At 35.4% G+C, this 20,022-nt stretch overlaps 1 long non-coding RNA gene across 1 annotated transcript in view; it reads right to left on the bottom strand.

The window, feature by feature from the left end:
* Window positions 1-13,068: 13,068 nt before the first annotated feature.
* LOC309867013 overlaps window positions 13,069-20,022 on the bottom strand; it is a 182,074-nt gene continuing 175,120 nt past the window's right edge. Inside the window, exons 4-5 of the long non-coding RNA XR_014312924.1 lie at window positions 15,375-15,507; window positions 13,069-14,717 (exon numbers count right to left, since the gene is read on the bottom strand). This is a non-coding gene — a long non-coding RNA (uncharacterized lncRNA). The remainder of the gene's footprint in view (window positions 14,718-15,374; window positions 15,508-20,022) is intronic.

The following is a 20,022-nucleotide window of genomic DNA, read 5'->3' as shown; positions in this document are numbered from 1 at the left end:
TGGTGTTTCAAATGCAAAGTCATGTTCTTTTTAATGTTGAATAATATTCCATTGTCTGTCTATATGTATGTGTATATAGATAGATAGATATACACTATATCTTTATTGATTCATCTATGGATGGACACTTAGGCTGCTTCTGTAGCTTGACTTCATGCAATAAACCTGTAAGTTTTCAAATTAGTGATTTCATTTCTTTGGGTAAAAACCCAGTAGTGGAATTTCTGGATCATTTGTGAGTATACAGAAATGCAACAGATTTCTATATGTTTGTTTTGTATCCTGTGACTTTGCTGAATTCATTTATTATTTCTAGTATTTTTTGGGTGAAATCTTGAGGGTTTTCCATGTATAGTATCATGTCAACTGCAACAATGAAAGTTTTACTTCTTACTAGTTTGAATGCCTTTCATTTCTTATCTTATTGCTGAAGGCAGGACAGACAACAATATTTTGAATAAAAGTAGTGAGAGTGGACACTTTTTATCCTGTTCCTGATCTTACAGGAAAAGTTTTCAATCTTTCCCCGAGGAGCTGAGTTTTTTTTCATACATGCCTTTTATTATGTGGAGGTATATTCCCTCTAAACCTAGTTCTTTGAGAGTTTTTATTATGAATGGATATTGCACTTTGCCAAATGCTTTTTCTGCATCTATTGACATTATTGTATGATTCTCATCCATACATTTCTTTTTTTAATCCATAGGTTGTATTTCTACTTTGTTGATTATTTATTTTGCTCTGCAAAAGCTTTTTAGTTTGGTATAGTCCCACTTGTTTATTTTTTCTGTTTCTTGTGCTTTAGATGTCATATCCAAAAAAAATCATTGCCAATGCCTATGTCAACACTATTCCTATGTTTTCTTTTAGAAGATTCATGGTTTCAGGTTTTATATTCAAGTCATTGTTCAGTTTTAGTTAATTTTTGTGAATGTTGTAAGATAGGACCCGGTTTTATTCTTTTACATGCAAATATCCAATTTTCCCAGGACCATTTATTAAAGAGACTGTCCTTTCTCCATATTCCTGGCTGCCTTGTCAGATATTAGTGTATATATGCTTGGGTTTATCTATGGGCTCTCAGTTCTATTTTGATTATAATAGCTTTGTAGTATAACTTAAAAATCAAGAAGTGTGATGACTCCTGCTTTCTTCTCTCAGAATTATTTTGGCTATTCAAGGTCTTTTGTGGTTCCATATACATTTAGGATTTGTTTTTTTTCTATTTCTATAAAAAATGCATTGGAGTATTGATAGGGATTGCATTGAATCTAAGATGGCTTTGGTAGTATTGACATTTTAACAATATTAATTTGTCCAGTTCACGACATGGAATACTATTCGATTTCTTCCATTAATATCTCAGAATTTTCAGAGTAGAGATCTTTCACCTCTTTGGTTAAGTTTATTTTTAAGTACTTATTGTTTTCATGCTACTGTAAATGTTATCATTTTCTCTTTTTCAGATAATTTGTTGTTGGTGTATGAAAACACTGCTGATTATGTATGTTAATTTTGTATCATGCAACTTCACTGAATTTGTTGATTAGATCTAAATATTTGGTGAAATTTTTAGAATCTTTTATTTATAAAATCATGTCATTTGCAAATACAGAAAATTGTACTTCTTTCTTTCTTTCTTTCTTTCCAATTCTGATTTTCTTTTTCTCTTGTTTGCTTGATTGCTCTAGCTAGGACACCCAGTACTATGATGAATAGAAATGGTGAAGGTAGTCGTCACCTTTGTCTTATTCCTGGCTTTAGGGAAAAGCTTTCAACTTTTCACCACTGTGTGTCCTTAATTATGTTGAGGTATATTCTTTCTATACCCAATGTAAGAGTTTTCATCATGAGTGAGTGTTGAATTTTGGCAAATGTTTCTTCCATGTCTATTGAGATGATCAAGATTATTTTCCTTTCATACTATCGTGATTTATCAGTTGATTTATTTGTGTCAAACCATCCTTGAACAGCAAATACAAATCCCGTTTGCTAATGACACATGATAATGTGCTGCTAAGTTTGGTTTGTACTTTTTTTTTTTTTGAGAATTCATTGGAGATATTGACTTCTAGTTTTCATTTTTTTTATTTTTATTTTTGCCATTTATTTTATTTTATTCCTTTTCTGTGTTCCAGCTAGTTTTCTTACTGCATCCTTTCCTGGCTTGGGTACCAGAATAATGCTGGCCTCATAAAATGAGTTTAAGTGTATCCCTCTTTTTTGATTTTTGGAAAAGTTGAGAAGGATTGACATTAATTTTTTTTTTTTAAATGTTTGGTAAAATTCACCATGAAGCCATCTGGTCCTGGGATTTTCTTTGTTTGGTTGTTTTTCATCACTTATTTAATCTCTGTGTTAGTTATAGGCCTGTTCAGACTCTGTTTCTTCCCAATTTAAACTTCATAGGTTTTGTATTTCTAGGAATTTATTCATTTCATTTAGGTTATTCAGTTTTTTTGGCATATAATTGTTCATAGCAGTCTCTTATGACCCTTTTGTTTCTAAAGCATGATTTATAATGTCTTTTTTTTTTCACTTCTGATTTTAGTCCTTTATTACTTAGTCTTTCTAAGGGTCAGTTGCTTTTGTTTCTTTTCAAAAGAATTTTTTTTTCCTTTCGGAGGGAGGTTTCTTTTTATTTTTGCTCTAATCTTTATTTTCTTCCTTCTGCTAATTTTGAGTTTAGTTTGTTTTTCTAGTTTCTTGAAGCATAATGTTATGTTGTTAATTCAAGATCTTTTTTTAGTGTAGGTGTTTATCATTATGAACTTTCTTCTTAGTACCATATTTGCTGTATACCATAAGTTTTGGTATGTTTTCTTTTTGTTTTCTTGTGTTCAAAGAACTTTTTGGTTTTCTCTTTCACCTAACAGTCATTTTTAAGAATGTATTGGTCAATTTCCACATATTTGTATATTTTTCATTTTTATTTCTGCTTTGATTTCTAGTCTCATTCCACCATAGTCAGAAAAAATAAATATATCATTTCAATTTTCTCAAAATTTTTAAACTTTTTTATGGCCTAACTCATGATCTATCCTAGAAAAAGATCTGTGTGTGCTTGAGTAGAATGTATTCTGTTGTGACTAAGTGAAATGTTCTGTATTTGTCTAGTAAGTCAATTTGGTCTACACTATTATTCAAGTCCTCTGTTTCCTTATTTACAATCTCTTTGGATGTTCTTTCCATTATTGAAGGAGGGTAAGAAGTGTCATTATTTCATCACTGTCTATTTCTTCTTTTTTGTCAATGTTTGCCTTATATATTCAGGTGCTCTAATATTGGGTGCATATAGATTTATAATTGTTATATCTTCCTGGTAAGTTGACTCTCTTATCATTATATAATGTCTTACTTGTCTCTGGTGACAGTTTTGCTGTAAAGTCTGTTTTGTCTAGTGTAAGTATAGCTGCTTCTGCTCTATTCCCTACCGTTTGTAGGGAATATTTTATTTTTCCATCTCTTCACTTTCAGCCTGTTGTATTTTTAAGTCTAGTGTTCTTGTAGATGGTAGAGTTGGGTAATTTTTTTTTTTTATTCTGTTCAGCCACCCAGTGCCTTCCTGGATAGGTCTCATAAAAGAGAAGACCCTTACCAATCAGTCCAGCATGCGATTCTAGAAGCCTCTACAAACTCCTTCCCTTCCCAGAGAAAAGTAGGCAACTTTTACATTGTCCACTCACTGTATGTCAAACCAGGAAGCAAGATCAATGGAATGTCCCTGCCGAAACTATTGTCTCTCCTTTCCCCTGCACAGGTAGACTGTGCCAGTCCTGTCAGAACTCCAAGAATGGCAACTCAGAAGCCAAGCCTCTTAAATACCTCCTCAGAAATGTTGGGGCACTAGGCATGTGATCCAGTCTCTCCCTCCCATTAAGTAAAGCTGGAAGCTAAAGACTCTCTTCCTGATTATATGTCATCATGGCCAAGTCTCCTGCAAGCTTTGGTGAGTCTAGTTTTGCATACTCCCAGGGTCTAAGAACCTTTCAGTTTCCTAATTGCTTTCAAAGGGAATTTGCCCACTAATTGTTGTTGAATCAGTGTGTTTTGCAAGGGTGGGGAGTGGTTCAGCACTTCCTACCCCACCATCTTGCTAACACTATTTCCCATATACTTTCAAAGTATGGTAACACGTTGATAAATTTTAACTTAAAAATAGGAGTCCTGAAAATTTAAATTAAAAGTGATTATTAACATAGAAAGCATACCTGTAATTATTTAGAAGAGTCAATTATATAAAAGATGGTGAAATCAGAGACTAGAATTTGTTATGATAGGTATTTTACTGATATAAAGTAAGCAACTGTCGTATTTTTATAAGGGTACTTTAAGCAGTAATCTGCAAGATAAAGGAAAGAAAGGAATAAATCAAAACAAGGCACAATAGGATGTTATTGTTTGCCAGGTTGAGCATTGGCTCTTGTGGTTTCATATATAAGCAGAACCACTTTTATGAAGGCTGTCTTTTTCTGTCTCCAAGGAAAACAAACCAAACCCTCTCTCTGTGTCTCTGTAGAAAATTACCTTAAAGGACCTTATGTAGTGACCTGATATGACCTATCTTATTTCACACAAGTCCTGGGTCCTTTAGACACAGAGTATAAAAAAATGTTTAAATGATCCAAGACTGTAAGTTCTTCCCTTGTGAGTTCTTCCTAAGGGAAGAACATTAAATTTTTCTACAAATGATTATTGTGAATCTAGTAAGTCCACATTGGTAGGTTTGGGGAGTGGGGTTGGGACACATACTGAAAAAAAAAAAAAAAAAAGATTGTCTGAGGCTTTACGAAAATTGTTGAGACAGGCCACTAGTCTATATTTATGTTGCTGCCTCAAGAACTGAGAGGCTAATTTTAGAAAATTTCAGGAAATTTAGAATGGGGAATACACGTGGAAGTTACTCTGCTTTACTATCTTATTTTTCCATCAGATCTCACTTTGGTAGATGTTTTCCCATCTTTAGTCCAGTCTATGGGCAAAATTGTGGTTGTTGACCCAGAGGCCATGTGGTTGCTGACTGCTTTGTCATAACTTCTACATCTTAACATACATTTGGCACACAGAAGCCACCCAAAAGAAAGTTGCACCACCGCTCTCTTCCCTATAACTTTTCTACTTGAATGAAATCATTTCAAAATAGCATACCAATGTTATTAAGTCACCATTCCAAGGATTCGTTTTAAGGCTTCTAATTTCCCCCAAATTTAAAAATATTCAATCTGTCCATATATTCACAAACCTATTTATGCACAGACAAAAGAATGTCCTACTAATTATTATTCTCACCTCCCTTGAGCTGGTATATGGGATTGTTGAAAGAGAAGTAATTTCTCAATGAATACATATTACAACAGGTTCAGGAAAACATTTTTCTTTGGTACCTTGATAATACATGAAATGGCCACACCTTTACATGAGCCTTTTGCAAGGATAGGAATTCAAAGAAGAATGCAACCCCAAGGAAGTGAATTAAATTTCAAATACAAAAGGAATTTTACAAACAAAATAACACATTCTGTAAATAGAAGGAACCTCTGCAATTTACTCTGAAACTGTTTTTGAATTGAATAAAAGTGGTTTTAGAAGGAGCTTACTGATTTAGAACTTTCTGTCTGGAAAAAAGAAAAAAAGATACTTAACTCAGTGATTCACATGATCAAATCATGGGAATGATAGAAGCAACAGCTGCTGGCCTCCTGTCTTTCTACCTTCCCCACCAATGGGGAAGTTCTTTCCCAACTCAATTTAGAAAACTCCTTACCTGATTTTCATCAGAATTCCACCCCAGCTGGGCTTTAAAACTCTAATGTGCATAAAAATCACCTGGGATGGGGCACCTGGGTGGCTCAGTGGGTTAGGGCCTCTGCCTTCAGCTCGGGTCATTATCCCAGGGTCCTGGGATTGAGCCCCACGTAGGGCTCTCTGCTCCGCAGGGAGGCTGCTTCCCTCTCTCTCTCTGTATGCCTCTCTGCCTACTTGTGATCTTTCTCTGTCAAATAAATAAATTTAAAAAAAAATCATTTTTAAAAAATCACCTGGGAATTTTGATAAAACAAAAATTCTAATTACAAAGATTAGGAAAATATGGGGTGGTGTCTGAGATTCTACACTTCTAATGAGCTCTCAAATGAGGCTGATACTCAGACTTCTTAAAAAACACGGATGCTTGTTTCCTGCTGCCAGAGACTGTGATCCAATCACATGTAGGAGGGCCTGGACATTTGGAGTTTTAAATTTCTCCAGGGCAAAGTTTGAGAAACACCACTTAAGAGCAAGGTGTTTCAAAATTTCCTCATCAGGAGACTTGTTAAAATGCCAGTTGCTGAGCTCCACTCAGACTCATTGCATCTGAATCTCTGGGAGAAAGGCCTGGAAAGGAATACCTTTAATAGTAATTGCTTAGCATCAAGAAAAATTGGTAAGTGTCCTGGAGCAGTCACTGAGGCCAGGGATGTGATGTCTATTACTGGCCTACTGGCCTACTGGCCTAATGGCCTAATGAAGGTGGCTGCTTGGTCCCAGGGAGGAAGCATCATGTAGCATACCCCTTCCCATCTTGGTGGAGAGCTGACAGAAAAGAAAATCTGCTTTTTACAGGGATGGAGAAGTGTGAATCATCACTCTGGGAATTCTTGTGGGTTAGGGAGCCTGCCTCTTAATCTGTGCCTATTACAGTTAACCTCCCAAAGCAGGATTATCCTGCTTTTCATGTCCATATATTCAGTTAGTTTTGTAAGCAGATGTTATCTGCTTAGTTTTGGGTTTTTAAAAAATATATATATTCAGTGACATTTAGATTTTGTATAGTCTCATTTTCTGTCTTCTTTTGGCGCACAAATTGTAGAAGGGTTTTCAATCAAGTCACTTTTCAAGAATCTAGTGATGTTGATGCTGATTCAAGTGTGTGTATATATAATACAAAAATGTGGTTTCTTAGCGAATATCCTGGGAGATGTTCAGTTAGAACGATAAAAGTATGATAGGCTGCTGAAACTAAAAGTTACTGTGCTTATGTTGAGAAAACATGTACTGACTCATAGTAAATGCCAGGCAGTCTTCTGAAGCACAAATTATCTCTACACAACCAAGTTAAGTAGACTTGTCTCACAGGTACTGAAAATATTGGGTGCATTGTATAAACTCCATTCTTTTTCCCTTTCCTGTGACACTGATTTTTTCAAAAGGTGCAGAAGTGTGAGATTTCTTCTGAAGGAAATATAGTATTGTGGAAGTCACTTTTTTTTCCCTAGTTATCTTTTCTCCTATGTTAGACTACAGAGGAAGGGCATTATGTTAGTATAAAGTGGGATTGGGATAACATTTTGAGTGATTTAGATACAAGACTAGTGGAATTATTTGCCATTTGGTTTTTAGCCTTTCTTTCAAAGCCCTGTCTACTCAGGAGCAGTCTTTGTGATACCGCAGAAACAAACAAAATACCAGGTGGGCAAATAATGAATCATGGAGCACTATATCAGGAACTAGTGAAGTACTGTATGGTGACTAACATAATATAATAATAATAATAACAACAACAACAGGAAATACACAAATACTCTCTCCCCCCATACCCTTGGTTATTTTGTTTCACTTTCCTTCATCTGAGCATGTATTAACTCTCCTGAGGACATTCAGGAAGAATAGGTTATGTTTCTCTATGGATCACGTGAAAGGTGCTTTGTTCATAGCTATACAGTAATGTTTAAATAGTGGGTGGCCCATAGAAGGAGCCCAATAAAAACTTCTGCAATGAACAAATGAATTTATTCGCTAAGGAACTGAATGAACAGATCTTGTGGGGAGGGGTTGTGGAGTATTTTTATACTTCCCTTTGCCCATCCATCTTATCTGTCACTTTCTTCAATTAACCTCTCCGATATTGAAGATAGCCAGATTTGTTTAAAATAATTCTCTGCCTTCCATTCATCCCTCCCTTCTTGACTGACAAATATAAGCTTTGAGTCTGAAAACATTTCTTTCCTTATTAATTCTATTTTTCCTTCTGCTTAAACTTATATGGTAAAGACAATATCTCAATATCACATCCAGATCTCTCTGTGCATTCATTCTGCAGTTATGAGATGTCTTATAGAATTCCCTCTGCAAAATATAAAATACAGTCTCTGACAAGAAAAATAAGAATAGAATATGCAGTCTCTGAATAATTTCAAAAAGCTTTTATAAGTTATAGACATTTTGGTGGTCAGTCCAACTTTATAAAGACATTTCTCTGTATATTTAATTCATTGATACACATTATAATAGCCTTCTACATTACTGAAACTATGCTAATTTTTATACATAACCTACAGAAAGTTTCTAAAAACTGGAATAAAATTTTTGGAGAGAACCTTCGATTGTAGAAAGCTTAAGTGATGGAGCATACCACAATGTTGTAACGCTATTGTATGTAACGGGAATTGCCTTAAGCACATTTCACATTTTCTAATTCATAGTATAGCTGTAAAGTAGCTGTCTCTGTGTAAGCAAGAGAATCCATTCTAACTTGTTTAAGCAGAAGGATTCATTAAACCATATCAGCTCACAGAATCTCTGAAAGACCAAAGATTTAGTTTTTGGCTGTAATTCAAATTATACCACCAGGAGGGCCTGGAGGGTAGAGGGCTGTGGTTCACCCTGCCAATCCCTAGCTCCTGGACCTCTGCCAGGCCTGTCCCTGGAAACAAAGCATTTCCTGCCATCCTCACCACTGCAATCCTTCAGGAAATCTCTTTCTTCAACTCATTCTTTTCAAAATCTAAGTTGCACATAGGTCTATATTGTTGGAGAAGCCCAAGTCACATGCCTGAATTTCACCTGCAAGAAAAGCTGGGTAAGTGACCTTTCTGTCTCTCTAGAAAGTTGACACACATAATGTGAAGTCCCACAGCTAGAATAAGTGCTTAGAAGAATCTGAGCAGAAAGAAATATCCACTAGAGTAAATATTAGAACCACCATGTTACTGATGGAAAACTGACTTTAAATTCAGTTCCACCTGGTTCTAAAGCCTGAAGTCTTTGTGCTTTGCAGCAATGTCTTCTGTATATAGCATTTTTAAAATTACATAGAATTGACATTTAACATTGCCTTAGTTTTAAATGTATGACATTCATCACCAGGCATAGTTACAAGTTTGTTTTATCTCCTTGTAATCAGAACTTTTAGGATCTACTCTTCTAGTACTCCAAATATGCAAACACAATATTGTTTACTATGGTTGCTATACTGTACACTACATCTCCAGGACTTATTAGTGGAATTGTATACCTTTTGAGCACCTTCACCCATTTCACCCAGCCCCACTTGTGGTAACCACCAAGTCCATTTTCTGTATCTATGAACTCAGTTTTCTTTTCTTTTCTTTTTAGAGTCCATATATATGTGAGATCATACAGTATCTGTCTTACTCTGTCTGGTGTATTTGATGTAGCATAATGCCCCCACGTCTATCCATGCTATTTCAAATGGCAGGATAATCTTCCATTGTATACATATACATAAATAATGCTCAGTGAATATAGAGGTTCAGAGGTCTTTTCAATATGGTAATTTAACTTTTTCATATGATTGTCCTATTTTTTTGAGGATTCTCCAGGCTATTTTCTGAAGTGGCTACATCAATTTACCATCCCTCCAGCAATGCACATAGTTTTGCTTTTCTCTCTATCTTTACCAATACTTGTTATTTCTTGTCTTTTTGATAATAGCCAATCTATAAGGTAAGTTCTTATTATGGTTTTGCTTTGTATTTTCCTGATGATTAGTGATGTTGAACACATTCCATGGAACTACTGGTCATTTGTATGTGTTCTTTGGAAAAAATGTTCAGATCTTCTGCCCTTTTTAATTGATATGTTTCTATTGAGTTGTAGCTCTTTATATATTTTGTATATTAACTCCTTATCAAATATATGGTTTGCAGATATTTTCTCCCTTATGGAGACGGCCATTTCACACTGTTGATGGTTTCTTTGGCTGAATGGAACCTTTCTAGTTTGGTATAGCCCTACTTGTTTGTTTTTGCTTTTGGCGTCAAATCCAAGAAATCTTTGCGAAGGCCAAACCCAGCCCTAATCCTGAGGAGGGAAGCAGAGGTATTGGTGGGGAGGGAAGGAGAGAGGGACGGAGGGAGACACATGTACTTATTGAAGTATATAATTAAAAGTGGCCAAATACTGATTTGCCATTAGAATTTAAGTTGGAAAGTAAATAAAAAATATTATTGGTTAATTTTCCTAAATGCACTCCTACTGTTTCTCAGATAATTCCATTGAGTATACGTTAAAACTACATTTATGTATCATGTCCTTATATATGTAGTTCTCTTGGGAAATATCTAATTTTTCCAATTTTTTTAAAAAGATAAAATAGTTTTTATTAGCACATATGTAGAAGTGTTCTTCTTAAAACTGTTTTTTTTTTTTAAGATTTTATTCATTTATTTGACAGACAGATCACAAATAGGCACAGAGGCAGGCAGAGAGAGGAAGGGAAGCAGGCTCCTCGCTGAGCAGAGAGCCAGACGCCTGCTCTAGATGATCCCAGGACCCCAGGATCATGACCTGAGCCAAAGGCAGAGGCTTTAACCCACTGAACCACGGGGGCACACCTAAAACTTTTGTTTTATTCCAACTCATGAAATGGATTTTTAATGATCTGCAAAGTCAAACATCTGTCAGACGTGAATGAGAACAGGCAAAGAGTGCTCCCCAGCTCATTCCATTTCCATCAGAGCTCCATGGGATTTTGAGATTTCTCCCTTAGAAAATACTGCTTGTAGAATGAGCTAAACATGATTTTTACAATGTATTTTCCAAAAGATGGAGGAAGAAAAGTCATTGCAATGGGCCTATTTCCTTAATGGTTGTTTGTTATTAACCAAATATTAAACTTTCAAAATAATTATTTCTGCCTTTTTTCTTCCAGACCTCATTGGAAAAAAAGGGCCTCTTAGAGATTTGAGAAGCCATTATAGTTTCCTAAAATATCCCTATAAAGAAAGAAAGAAAACTTGATGGAATTTTAAAGTCAAGAGGAAAAAAATATATTTAGAATTTTAAAAATTAAAACATTTTTTCCTTACTTCTTAGAAGAAAAAAAAAATCTTTTCAACAGACTCTAGTTGTTCAGATAGTTAAATCCTGAGTGCCTTAAGGTATTCTCTTCTTTCCTTCTTTCTTTCTTTCTTTTTTTTTTTTTTAAGTGGAGAAAGTTTGGGTGGAAAGAATCTACCTTCTTGCTAGTATCACCCAATAGAAAATTTAGAACCATATTCATTTAATGGGGCATGAACAGAGCAAGTAATTATATACTTGGTTTTTGCCTTTCATTAAAACCTCTGTCAAATATGAAAAGCACAGAAGAGTCAATTTATGGCTATGATTATCTATACATAGATGCAATTGACAGGCCTACATATAGAATAAATTATAAAATTTTAGAGTGCAATTAGATTCAAAGTACTCCTTCATCAAAATACATAATGTAGTATTCTAAGCATATAATTATGAGATTGAGGTAAATTTACAATATTGGCATGTGGATAAAAGTCCTTTGCAGTAAGAAATTACAAGTGCCAGCAAACTCTGTATTTTACTGTTGATTTCAACGTGTATGTTTGATGTGTCACATTTATACTGTATTTAACCATCTTCTTTTCTTTCCTGTCAACTTCCTTTAAAAAAATATTAAATAAAATACCCTCTCCCAAATCATGAGATCTCTGCTCAAGGTTCATCATACAAAGTCAGGTAAGAAAGATAAACATTTTTTTAGTGATATAAAACGGGTAAAGAAGTATGGTTAGAACAAAGGTAGTTTTCAAACTGAATCCATAGGTTGGCACTATTTCCAATGACATATTCAATAACTCTTCAGAGGGGAAAACAAAACAGAGCAATAAGAACATTAAAAAGGTAGCAGGAACCCTACACTTTGCATGAATTGAACCTGCCTTACCTAGCATAAGTGGTAAGATATATCCTCATTTTTAGATTTTTCTATGAATGCTGGTCTAAGTACTTCTGCAACAAAGTAACATTGACCTTGGAGGAGAAAGTAAGATGGGGGAAAGATAGTGTGTGGGAAATAAATTATATCCCTAGTTAATCTTCACATATTGCATAGAAGAATCTGGCATTGGAGCTAGGTAGCTGGAATACGCCACCTGTTGTCATTGTCATTTTGATTACTGTCTATTTGTTTTGTATTCACAGCCACTTTTATTCCACTACCTGAATGAAACAGTTAAAAAGACTCATCTGTGTATTTCTTATGTAGATTATGATGACTGTATTGTGAAGTTAGTGATGAAATTTAAATATGCATTATTACTTGAAAACCTTTGTAGAAAAATATTTATAAAGGCTATTGGGTCTTTTGGAAAAAAAGAAAAACTTAAGACTAAGTGTCTTAGTTCAGGATGCTATAACAAGTAACCACAGACTGGGTAACTTAACAGAAATTTGTTTCTCACAGTTTTATAGGCTGGGAAGTCCAAGATCAAGGCTCTGGCAGATCTGAAATCTGGTGAGTGCAATCTGTCTCATTTGCAGACAACCACGTTATCATTGTACACCTTGCCACCAAAGAGAATGTGTGTGTACTCACATTAGTCACATTACCCCCTTACACAGACACCAATCCCATTCATGGAGGTTCTACCTTGTAACCTAATTACCTCCCAAATGCCCCACCTCCTAATACAATTAAATTATATTGGGGGTTAGGATTTCAACATAAGAATTTTGGGATACAAACACATTCAGTCCATAGCAGATAATTACACTCACGAGTGACTAAGATTTATTAAAACTGATTGTAAATACTGGTTAAATTCTAAAATGATTCTGCCCATGGCAGAGCAAACATATTTCCTATACTTATATAGTTTGTCTTGTTTTATTCTATTACATATATAGAGAAAGAAATATATATATATAATATATATCATATATAATGTAATTATTATATATGATAAATACACATTAGATTTTAGGTTAAAATAAAAGTTTATATTATTTAACCTTTATGTACCTATTTAGGATTCTGTGCTTTGACTGGGTTTTAAATACACTGGCAAACAGAATTTCTGTTTTCTTGCTCTCATTTCATGACTAAATAAGTGTATAAATAAAACCTTCATGTGTGGAGAAGGTAACTTACTAAAGATAGCCTAGAAACATGTTTAAAATGATGAGTTCCTGTCACTTTTACTTTTCTGAACTAAACAACTCTTGTAGGTTTGTAGTTCATTTGTAAGTCTTTCATCACATGTGTATCAGAACAACAAAAAAATTATTGTTCAACTACTGAAGTGTATTCTGGCCCTATTCATTAACTAAACATTATATTTCACTTTTCATTGTTAATTCAAAAATAATAAATTTTTAGTTTGTCCATTTACCTTAGAAATGTATTTGGAGTTTTCTCAAATAGCATTAGCAGTAGACTGTGAATAAAAGGAAATCACTTATAGGTACATACTTTTCTCCTATAGTCATCTATGGATTAGATACAAAACCTTTGTCAGATAAGTGAAATCTCCCACCTGAAGTCAGCAATGGAAACATTTCATCAGGAGCAGGAACCAAATGGTAGGGGGTACAAAAATGTCCTGGACTACCCCTGCACTAAGGAAGGAAAGTTTCTGTGTTTTGTTTCTGAATTCTCACAGAGAGGACTATGAGTTAGCAATGCCCCTGGAAGAGGCAAGGATCCCATTACTTCTCAGACACTGGATACCTATTTGAACTGCTTATAATTATAATAATCTTACTACTGTCATTATTTGCCAGTGAAAGAACATTCCTTTGGGTTGTTCTTCATCTGTGTGCCTATTACAACATACTGCTCGTGGATCCTGACAATAGCATCTGTTAAAAGTGTATTGCTCATTGCTAAATTCTAGAGGGAAAATCTGTAGTTTATTTATCATTGAATTTATTCATCTATGCTTTTATATTGGAGAACTTTTCTAGAACTTGAATTAATGGCTTGAAAACTGCATCTCAGCATTTGCCCTCAGATCATTTTATTGTCTAGAGGGAAGCCTTTTAAGTAGGGGGATACATTTTACTGACGTACTTGCAAGATCTAATTTTCAATTTTATCTGCATTGGGAATAGATCAGATGAACAGATAACTTTTTCAATCTTTCTGAGCTTTTCAAAACCTGTATCCTTTGTGTCTTTGGGTTCTTATTTATTGTTTTACCATGTACAATTCTGATCTTTCCGGAAACTCTTAGCTCCCAATTGTCTATTTTTTAATGTACTCATACAAACAGAAAAATAACAATCATACTCAAGTGGCAACAATTCTGCAAGGGTTATAAGACAGAACAGATTTCTCTAAAAAGGAAAATCAATACTTAAGTGGGAATATGTATGCAGATGATGCTTTGTCTGATGATTTTTTCCTCTAGGGCTTGCTTTAAACTGTATGTCCCTCCAAAGGCCAGCTTTTTTTCTTCTTCTTTTACCTCTTTATTTTTATTTTCACCTTTGTTTTTTAGCTGTTTCAAAGTTTCAAAAAATTTGTACTTTATGGCTCCCTGATATTCCAACTGACCAGGTCTAGGAAGAAAGATTAAATGTGACATATGCACACAAACCCACACAGCCCCCATGGGAAGATGTTGCTTCACGTTGTGCATTTATCTTGGTTTCTGGGAGGAGGCTTTTTGTGGGAACCCATTTGCTTCATGCCACACCTGGAACAACAACATGGGCATCTCAAAATTCTTTCCTACTTAGCCCAGATCAAAGCAGAGAATATAACTTGCTAAGTAAGCAGAAAGTCTGGCAAGTAATGAAACCACTCACCGGTGCTAAAATTTTTGGAATTTAATTACCTTTTTCCCTGGGACTATGAGGCCTATTATGAGTCCATTAAGGAATAATATCTTTATTTTGACTTTGTAGACATTTTCATTATTGTATTTTAATGACTTTATATGGTGGAGGATTGTCTAGTCTAAATCACTGTTCAGCTGATGATGTTTTAGGGCACTCTTGGTTTTTTGATTGGTTTCTTTAAGATTTTTGTGGGCTTATCTTTCTATATGTAAAACACCCAAACAATTTGGATTCCTGATTTTAGAAAGGTATTGATTAGAAAACAGTGACCAGACATACCTTTTGTTTTCAATAATCCTATGCTAATGGTAATTCTATTGAAGATGTTTGGGGGTTATTTTCCCCCCTTCAGAGTTTCTACTAGACTGGAGGTTCAGTATTCTCGAGAAGAGACCGCTAGTTCTAAGAAGCATTCTGAATTCATTTACCCAACAAATGTTTACTGAATATCTACTCTGTATAATTCACCGTGAAAACACTGAAAGGCAGTGGGAGACAGACTGGTTGATTACCTTTATGAAATTACAGTCCAGTGGTAGATGGAGACATTAATCAATATTTGCAATATCAGATCAGTGTGTTGATGAAGTAAATTACTTCCGTGGAGGTGGGAGGGCTGACTAGTCTGAGGTCAGGTAAGTCTTCCTAAGGAATTAGAAGAAGAAGGAATTCACAGTTAGTGGGGGGCAGATGACCATTCTAGGCTCGAGAAGAGCATATGCAAAGGTTCTAAAATTGGAAGAATGTGGCCCCTGGTGGGGGGGGGGCAAAAAAAGGATGATAAAGTCCAATAGTTACCAAAAGAAAGGTTTTTTCCTGATTCAAGTACCAACTTATAAGAACTATACAGAAAAAAAAATCATGAGAGAAATAAACTTATTAATATTCATAAACTTTGAGTTATAGAGTCCAAATTCATTTGTGAGAACCCTATAAATTTTGATTTAGTTCAAGCTCTGCACCAACTTGATTTAGGAAACTGTATTTTAACATTGTTGCTTTGACTTTCCTAGTTGTTAAAGTGCCTTTCAGTTCCCACCCTTAGCAATCTGAACTTGTTACTTTTAATAGCTTGTCATACAGTTCAATCTACAGCAAACTAAAGGATAAATCAATCTTCTCTATTTGTCCAAGAATTTACCACCAAAATAGGTGGGAAAGTTCTGTCTCCTGTATCCTTTTATGTTCTATTTCCTTTTCTTTCATTATCTTCTAGTAAATATTTTCATTTACCAACACTGCCTTTAGTTTTCAGCTGAGGTTTCTGCTAGAAAGCCTTTATTTTGCTTGGCCTGCTGTTGCTTTCTGTCTCCTTTAGCTTCTCATATCCTTCTGGAGGAAAGAATGTTTCCAACTCATTTCATTACCCTTGCTGCTTAGCAAGGCCCCTGGAACATGTTAGATGTTTACTAAATACACTCTTAACTTTTTTTCAGAAATTTCAGTGAAAACTCTCCCTTCCTATTTTCCTTTGGGAGGGTTATTTTAAGGGGGTGGGGAGAGCTCCATAAGGCAGGGTTTTTTTTTTGTTTTGTTTTAGTCTCTAGTTTATACCTACTCCTTAGAATAGCATCTGCCATGTAGTAGGCATTATATAAATCCCCTTTGAGTAAATGATTTAGTTAATGTTCATATATTCTAAAGCATTATATATGAATTTTAAAAATTTGAATATTGGTACTGTAATGAAATAATCAAAAAATATTTTAAGGCAAAAGCAAAAATGACATGGAATTTACTTCTTTTTTTTTTTTAACTTTTTATTTTTTATAAACATATATTTTTATCCCCAGGGGTACAGGTCTGTGAATCACCAGGTTTACACACTTCACAGCACTCACCAAAGCACATACCCTCCCCAATGTCCATAATCCCACCCCCTTCTCCCAAACCCCCTCCCCCCAGCAACCCTCAGTTTGTTTTGTGAGATTAAGAGTCACTTATGGTTTGTCTCCCTCCCAATCCCATCTTGTTTCATTTATTCTTCTCCTACCCACTTAAGCCTCCATGTTGCATCACCACTTCCTCATATCAGGGAGATCATATGATAGTTGTCTTTCTCTGCTTGACTTATTTCGCTAAGCATGATACGCTCTAGTTCCATCCATGTTGTCGCAAATGGCAAGATTTCATTTCTTTTGATGGCTGCATAGTATTCCATTGTGTATATATACCACATCTTCTTGATCCATTCATCTGTTGATGGACATCTAGGTTCTTTCCATAGTTTGACTATTGTGGACATTGCTGCTATAAACATTCGGGTGCATGTGCCCCTTTGGATCACTACATTTGTATCTTTAGGGTAAATACCCAATAGTGCAATTGCTGGGTCATAGGGCAGTTCTATTTTCAACATTCTGAGGAACCTCCATGCTGTTTTCCAGAGTGGCTGCACCAGCTTGCATTCCCACCAACAGTGTAGGAGGGTTCCCCTTTCTCCACATCCTCGCCAGCATCTGTCATTTCCTGACTTGTTGATTTTAGCCATTCTGACTGGTGTGAGGTGATATCTCATTGTGGTTTTGATTTGTATTTCCCTGATGCCGAGTGATATGGAGCACTTTTTCATGTGTCTGTTGGCCATCTGGATGTCTTCTTTGCAGAAATGTCTGTTCATGTCCTCTGCCCATTTCTTGATTGGATTATTTGTTCTTTGGGTGTTGAGTTTGCTAAGTTCTTTATAGATTCTGGACACTAGTCCTTTATCTGATATGTCGTTTGCAAATATCTTCTCCCATTCTGTCAGTTGTCTTTTGATTTTGTTAACTGTTTCCTTTGCTGTGCAAAAGCTTTTGATCTTGATGAAATCCCAATAGTTCATTTTTGCCCTTGCTTCCCTTGCCTTTGGCGTTGTTCCTAGGAAGATGTTGCTGCGGCAGAGGTCGAAGAGGTTGCTGCCTGTGTTCTCCTCAAGGATTTTGATGGATTCCTTTCGCACATTGAGGTCCTTCATCCATTTTGAGTCTATTTTTGTGTGTGGTGTAAGGAAATGGTCCAATTTCATTTTTCTACATGTGGCTGTCCAATTTTCCCAGCACCATTTATTGAAGAGGCTGTCTTTTTTCCATTGGAAATTCTTTCCTGCTTTGTCGAAGATGAGTTGACCATAGATTTGAGGGTCTATTTCTGGGCTCTCTATTCTGTTCCATTGATCTATGTGTCTGTTTTTGTGCCAGTACCATGCTGTCTTGATGATGACAGCTTTGTAATAGAGCTTGAAGTCCGGAATTGTGATGCCACCAACGTTGGCTTTCTTTTTCAATATCCCTTTGGCTATTCGAGGTCTTTTCTGGTTCCATATAAATTTTAGCATTATTTGTTCCATTTCTTTGAAAAAGATGGATGGTACTTTGATAGGAATTGCATTAAATGTGTAGATTGCTTTAGGTAGCATAGACATTTTCACAATATTTATTCTTCCAATCCAGGAGCATGGAACATTTTTCCATTTCTTTGTGTCTTCCTCAATTTCTTTCATGAGTACTTTATAGTTTTCAGAGTATAGATTCTGTGTCTCTTTGGTTAGGTTTATTCCTAGGTATCTTATGGTTTTGGATGCAATTGTAAATGGGATTGACTCCTTAATATCTCTTTCTTCTGTCTTGCTGTTGGTGTAGAGAAATGCAACTGATTTCTGTGCATTGATTTTATATCCTGACACTTTACTGAATTCCTGTATAAGTTCTAGCAGTTTTGGAGTGGAGTCTTTTGGGTTTTCCACATATAGTATCATATCATCTGCGAAGAGTGATAATTTGACTTCTTCTTTGCCGATTTGGATGCCTTTAATTTCCTTTTGTTGTCTGATTGCTGAGGCTAGGACCTCTAGTACTATGTTGAATAGCAGTGGTGATAATGGACATCCCTGCCGTGTTCCTGACCTTAGTGGAAAAGCTTTCAGTTTTTCTCCATTGAGAATGATATTTGCGGTGGGTTTTTCATAGATGGCTTTGATGATATTGAGGTATGTGCCTTCTATCCCTACACTTTGAAGAGTTTTGATCAGGAAGGGATGCTGTACTTTGTCAAATGCTTTTTCAGCATCTATTGAAAGTATCATATGGTTCTTGTTCTTTCTTTTATTGATGTGTTGTATCACATTGACTGATTTGCGGATGTTGAACCAACCTTGCAGCCCTGGAATAAATCCCACTTGGTCGTGGTGAATAATCTTTTTAATGTACTGTTGAATCCTATTGGCTAGTATTTTGTTGAGTATTTTCGCATCTGTGTTCATCAAGGATATCGGTCTATAGCTCTCTTTTTTGGTGGGATCCTTGTCTGGTTTTGGGATCAAGGTGATGCTGGCCTCATAAAATGAGTTTGGAAGTTTTCCTTCCATTTCTATTTTTTGGAACAGTTTCAGGAGAATAAGAATTAGTTCTTCTTTAAATGTTTGGTAGAATTCCCCCGGGAAGCCATCTGGCCCTGGGCTTTTGGAATTTACTTCTAAATACTTTCCTGTTATTTAGCAAACTATGTGCTGTGTCATTTTTCAATACTTGCTACACCTACCTGAGATAGTGTAGGTTACTGTTAGGTAATTAAAATATACCTGAATAAATAACATTTCGATTCAAGATTATCCTGCTCTAAGACACTTAAGTAACTACATTTACTGGTGGTGTTGGCTGTGGTCCAAATGCAAAATATCAGGGTTATTAAATTTACTTTGTTGTCATTTGATCTGCTAATTTCTGTTTAAAGAAAAAGTCCTTGACATTTCAGAAGTTATTTCCAATCATTGCAGTTACAGTGGGTTATATACTTCTTTTCCTTGCCAAGAAAATGGGGGGGATCATATAAAACTATAATAGCAGAAATTGAATAAATATTGTCATTTGACTATAGTTACTTTCTATAGTACTTTCTATACTTTCTATGATGTCCCAGCCATGCTGGTGAAAAGGCAGCCCAAGAATCCCTAGGTATGAGAATTACTCACTGTTATGGTAGGCAGAGGGCTATGCAATCAGGGTGACCACTGCGGTATGTAAGTGAGTGATCAGTGTGAAGTTCTAGGCTGCTTGGTTTAAGCTCTCATCTACAAGCCAGTGAGGCAGGAATGGTTCTTTACAGAAATCGTACTCTGGTATCTCAATTTTCTTTCTAGGTTTTAGCTGATGCTGTATATGTTGTCTAGTAGAGGCTTAGACA

Source organism: Mustela nivalis (genome assembly GCF_964662115.1).
Source record: "Mustela nivalis genome assembly, chromosome: 6".
NCBI classification, from domain to species: domain Eukaryota; kingdom Metazoa; phylum Chordata; class Mammalia; order Carnivora; family Mustelidae; genus Mustela; species Mustela nivalis.
This window is presented reverse-complemented; position numbering and strand designations above follow the sequence as displayed.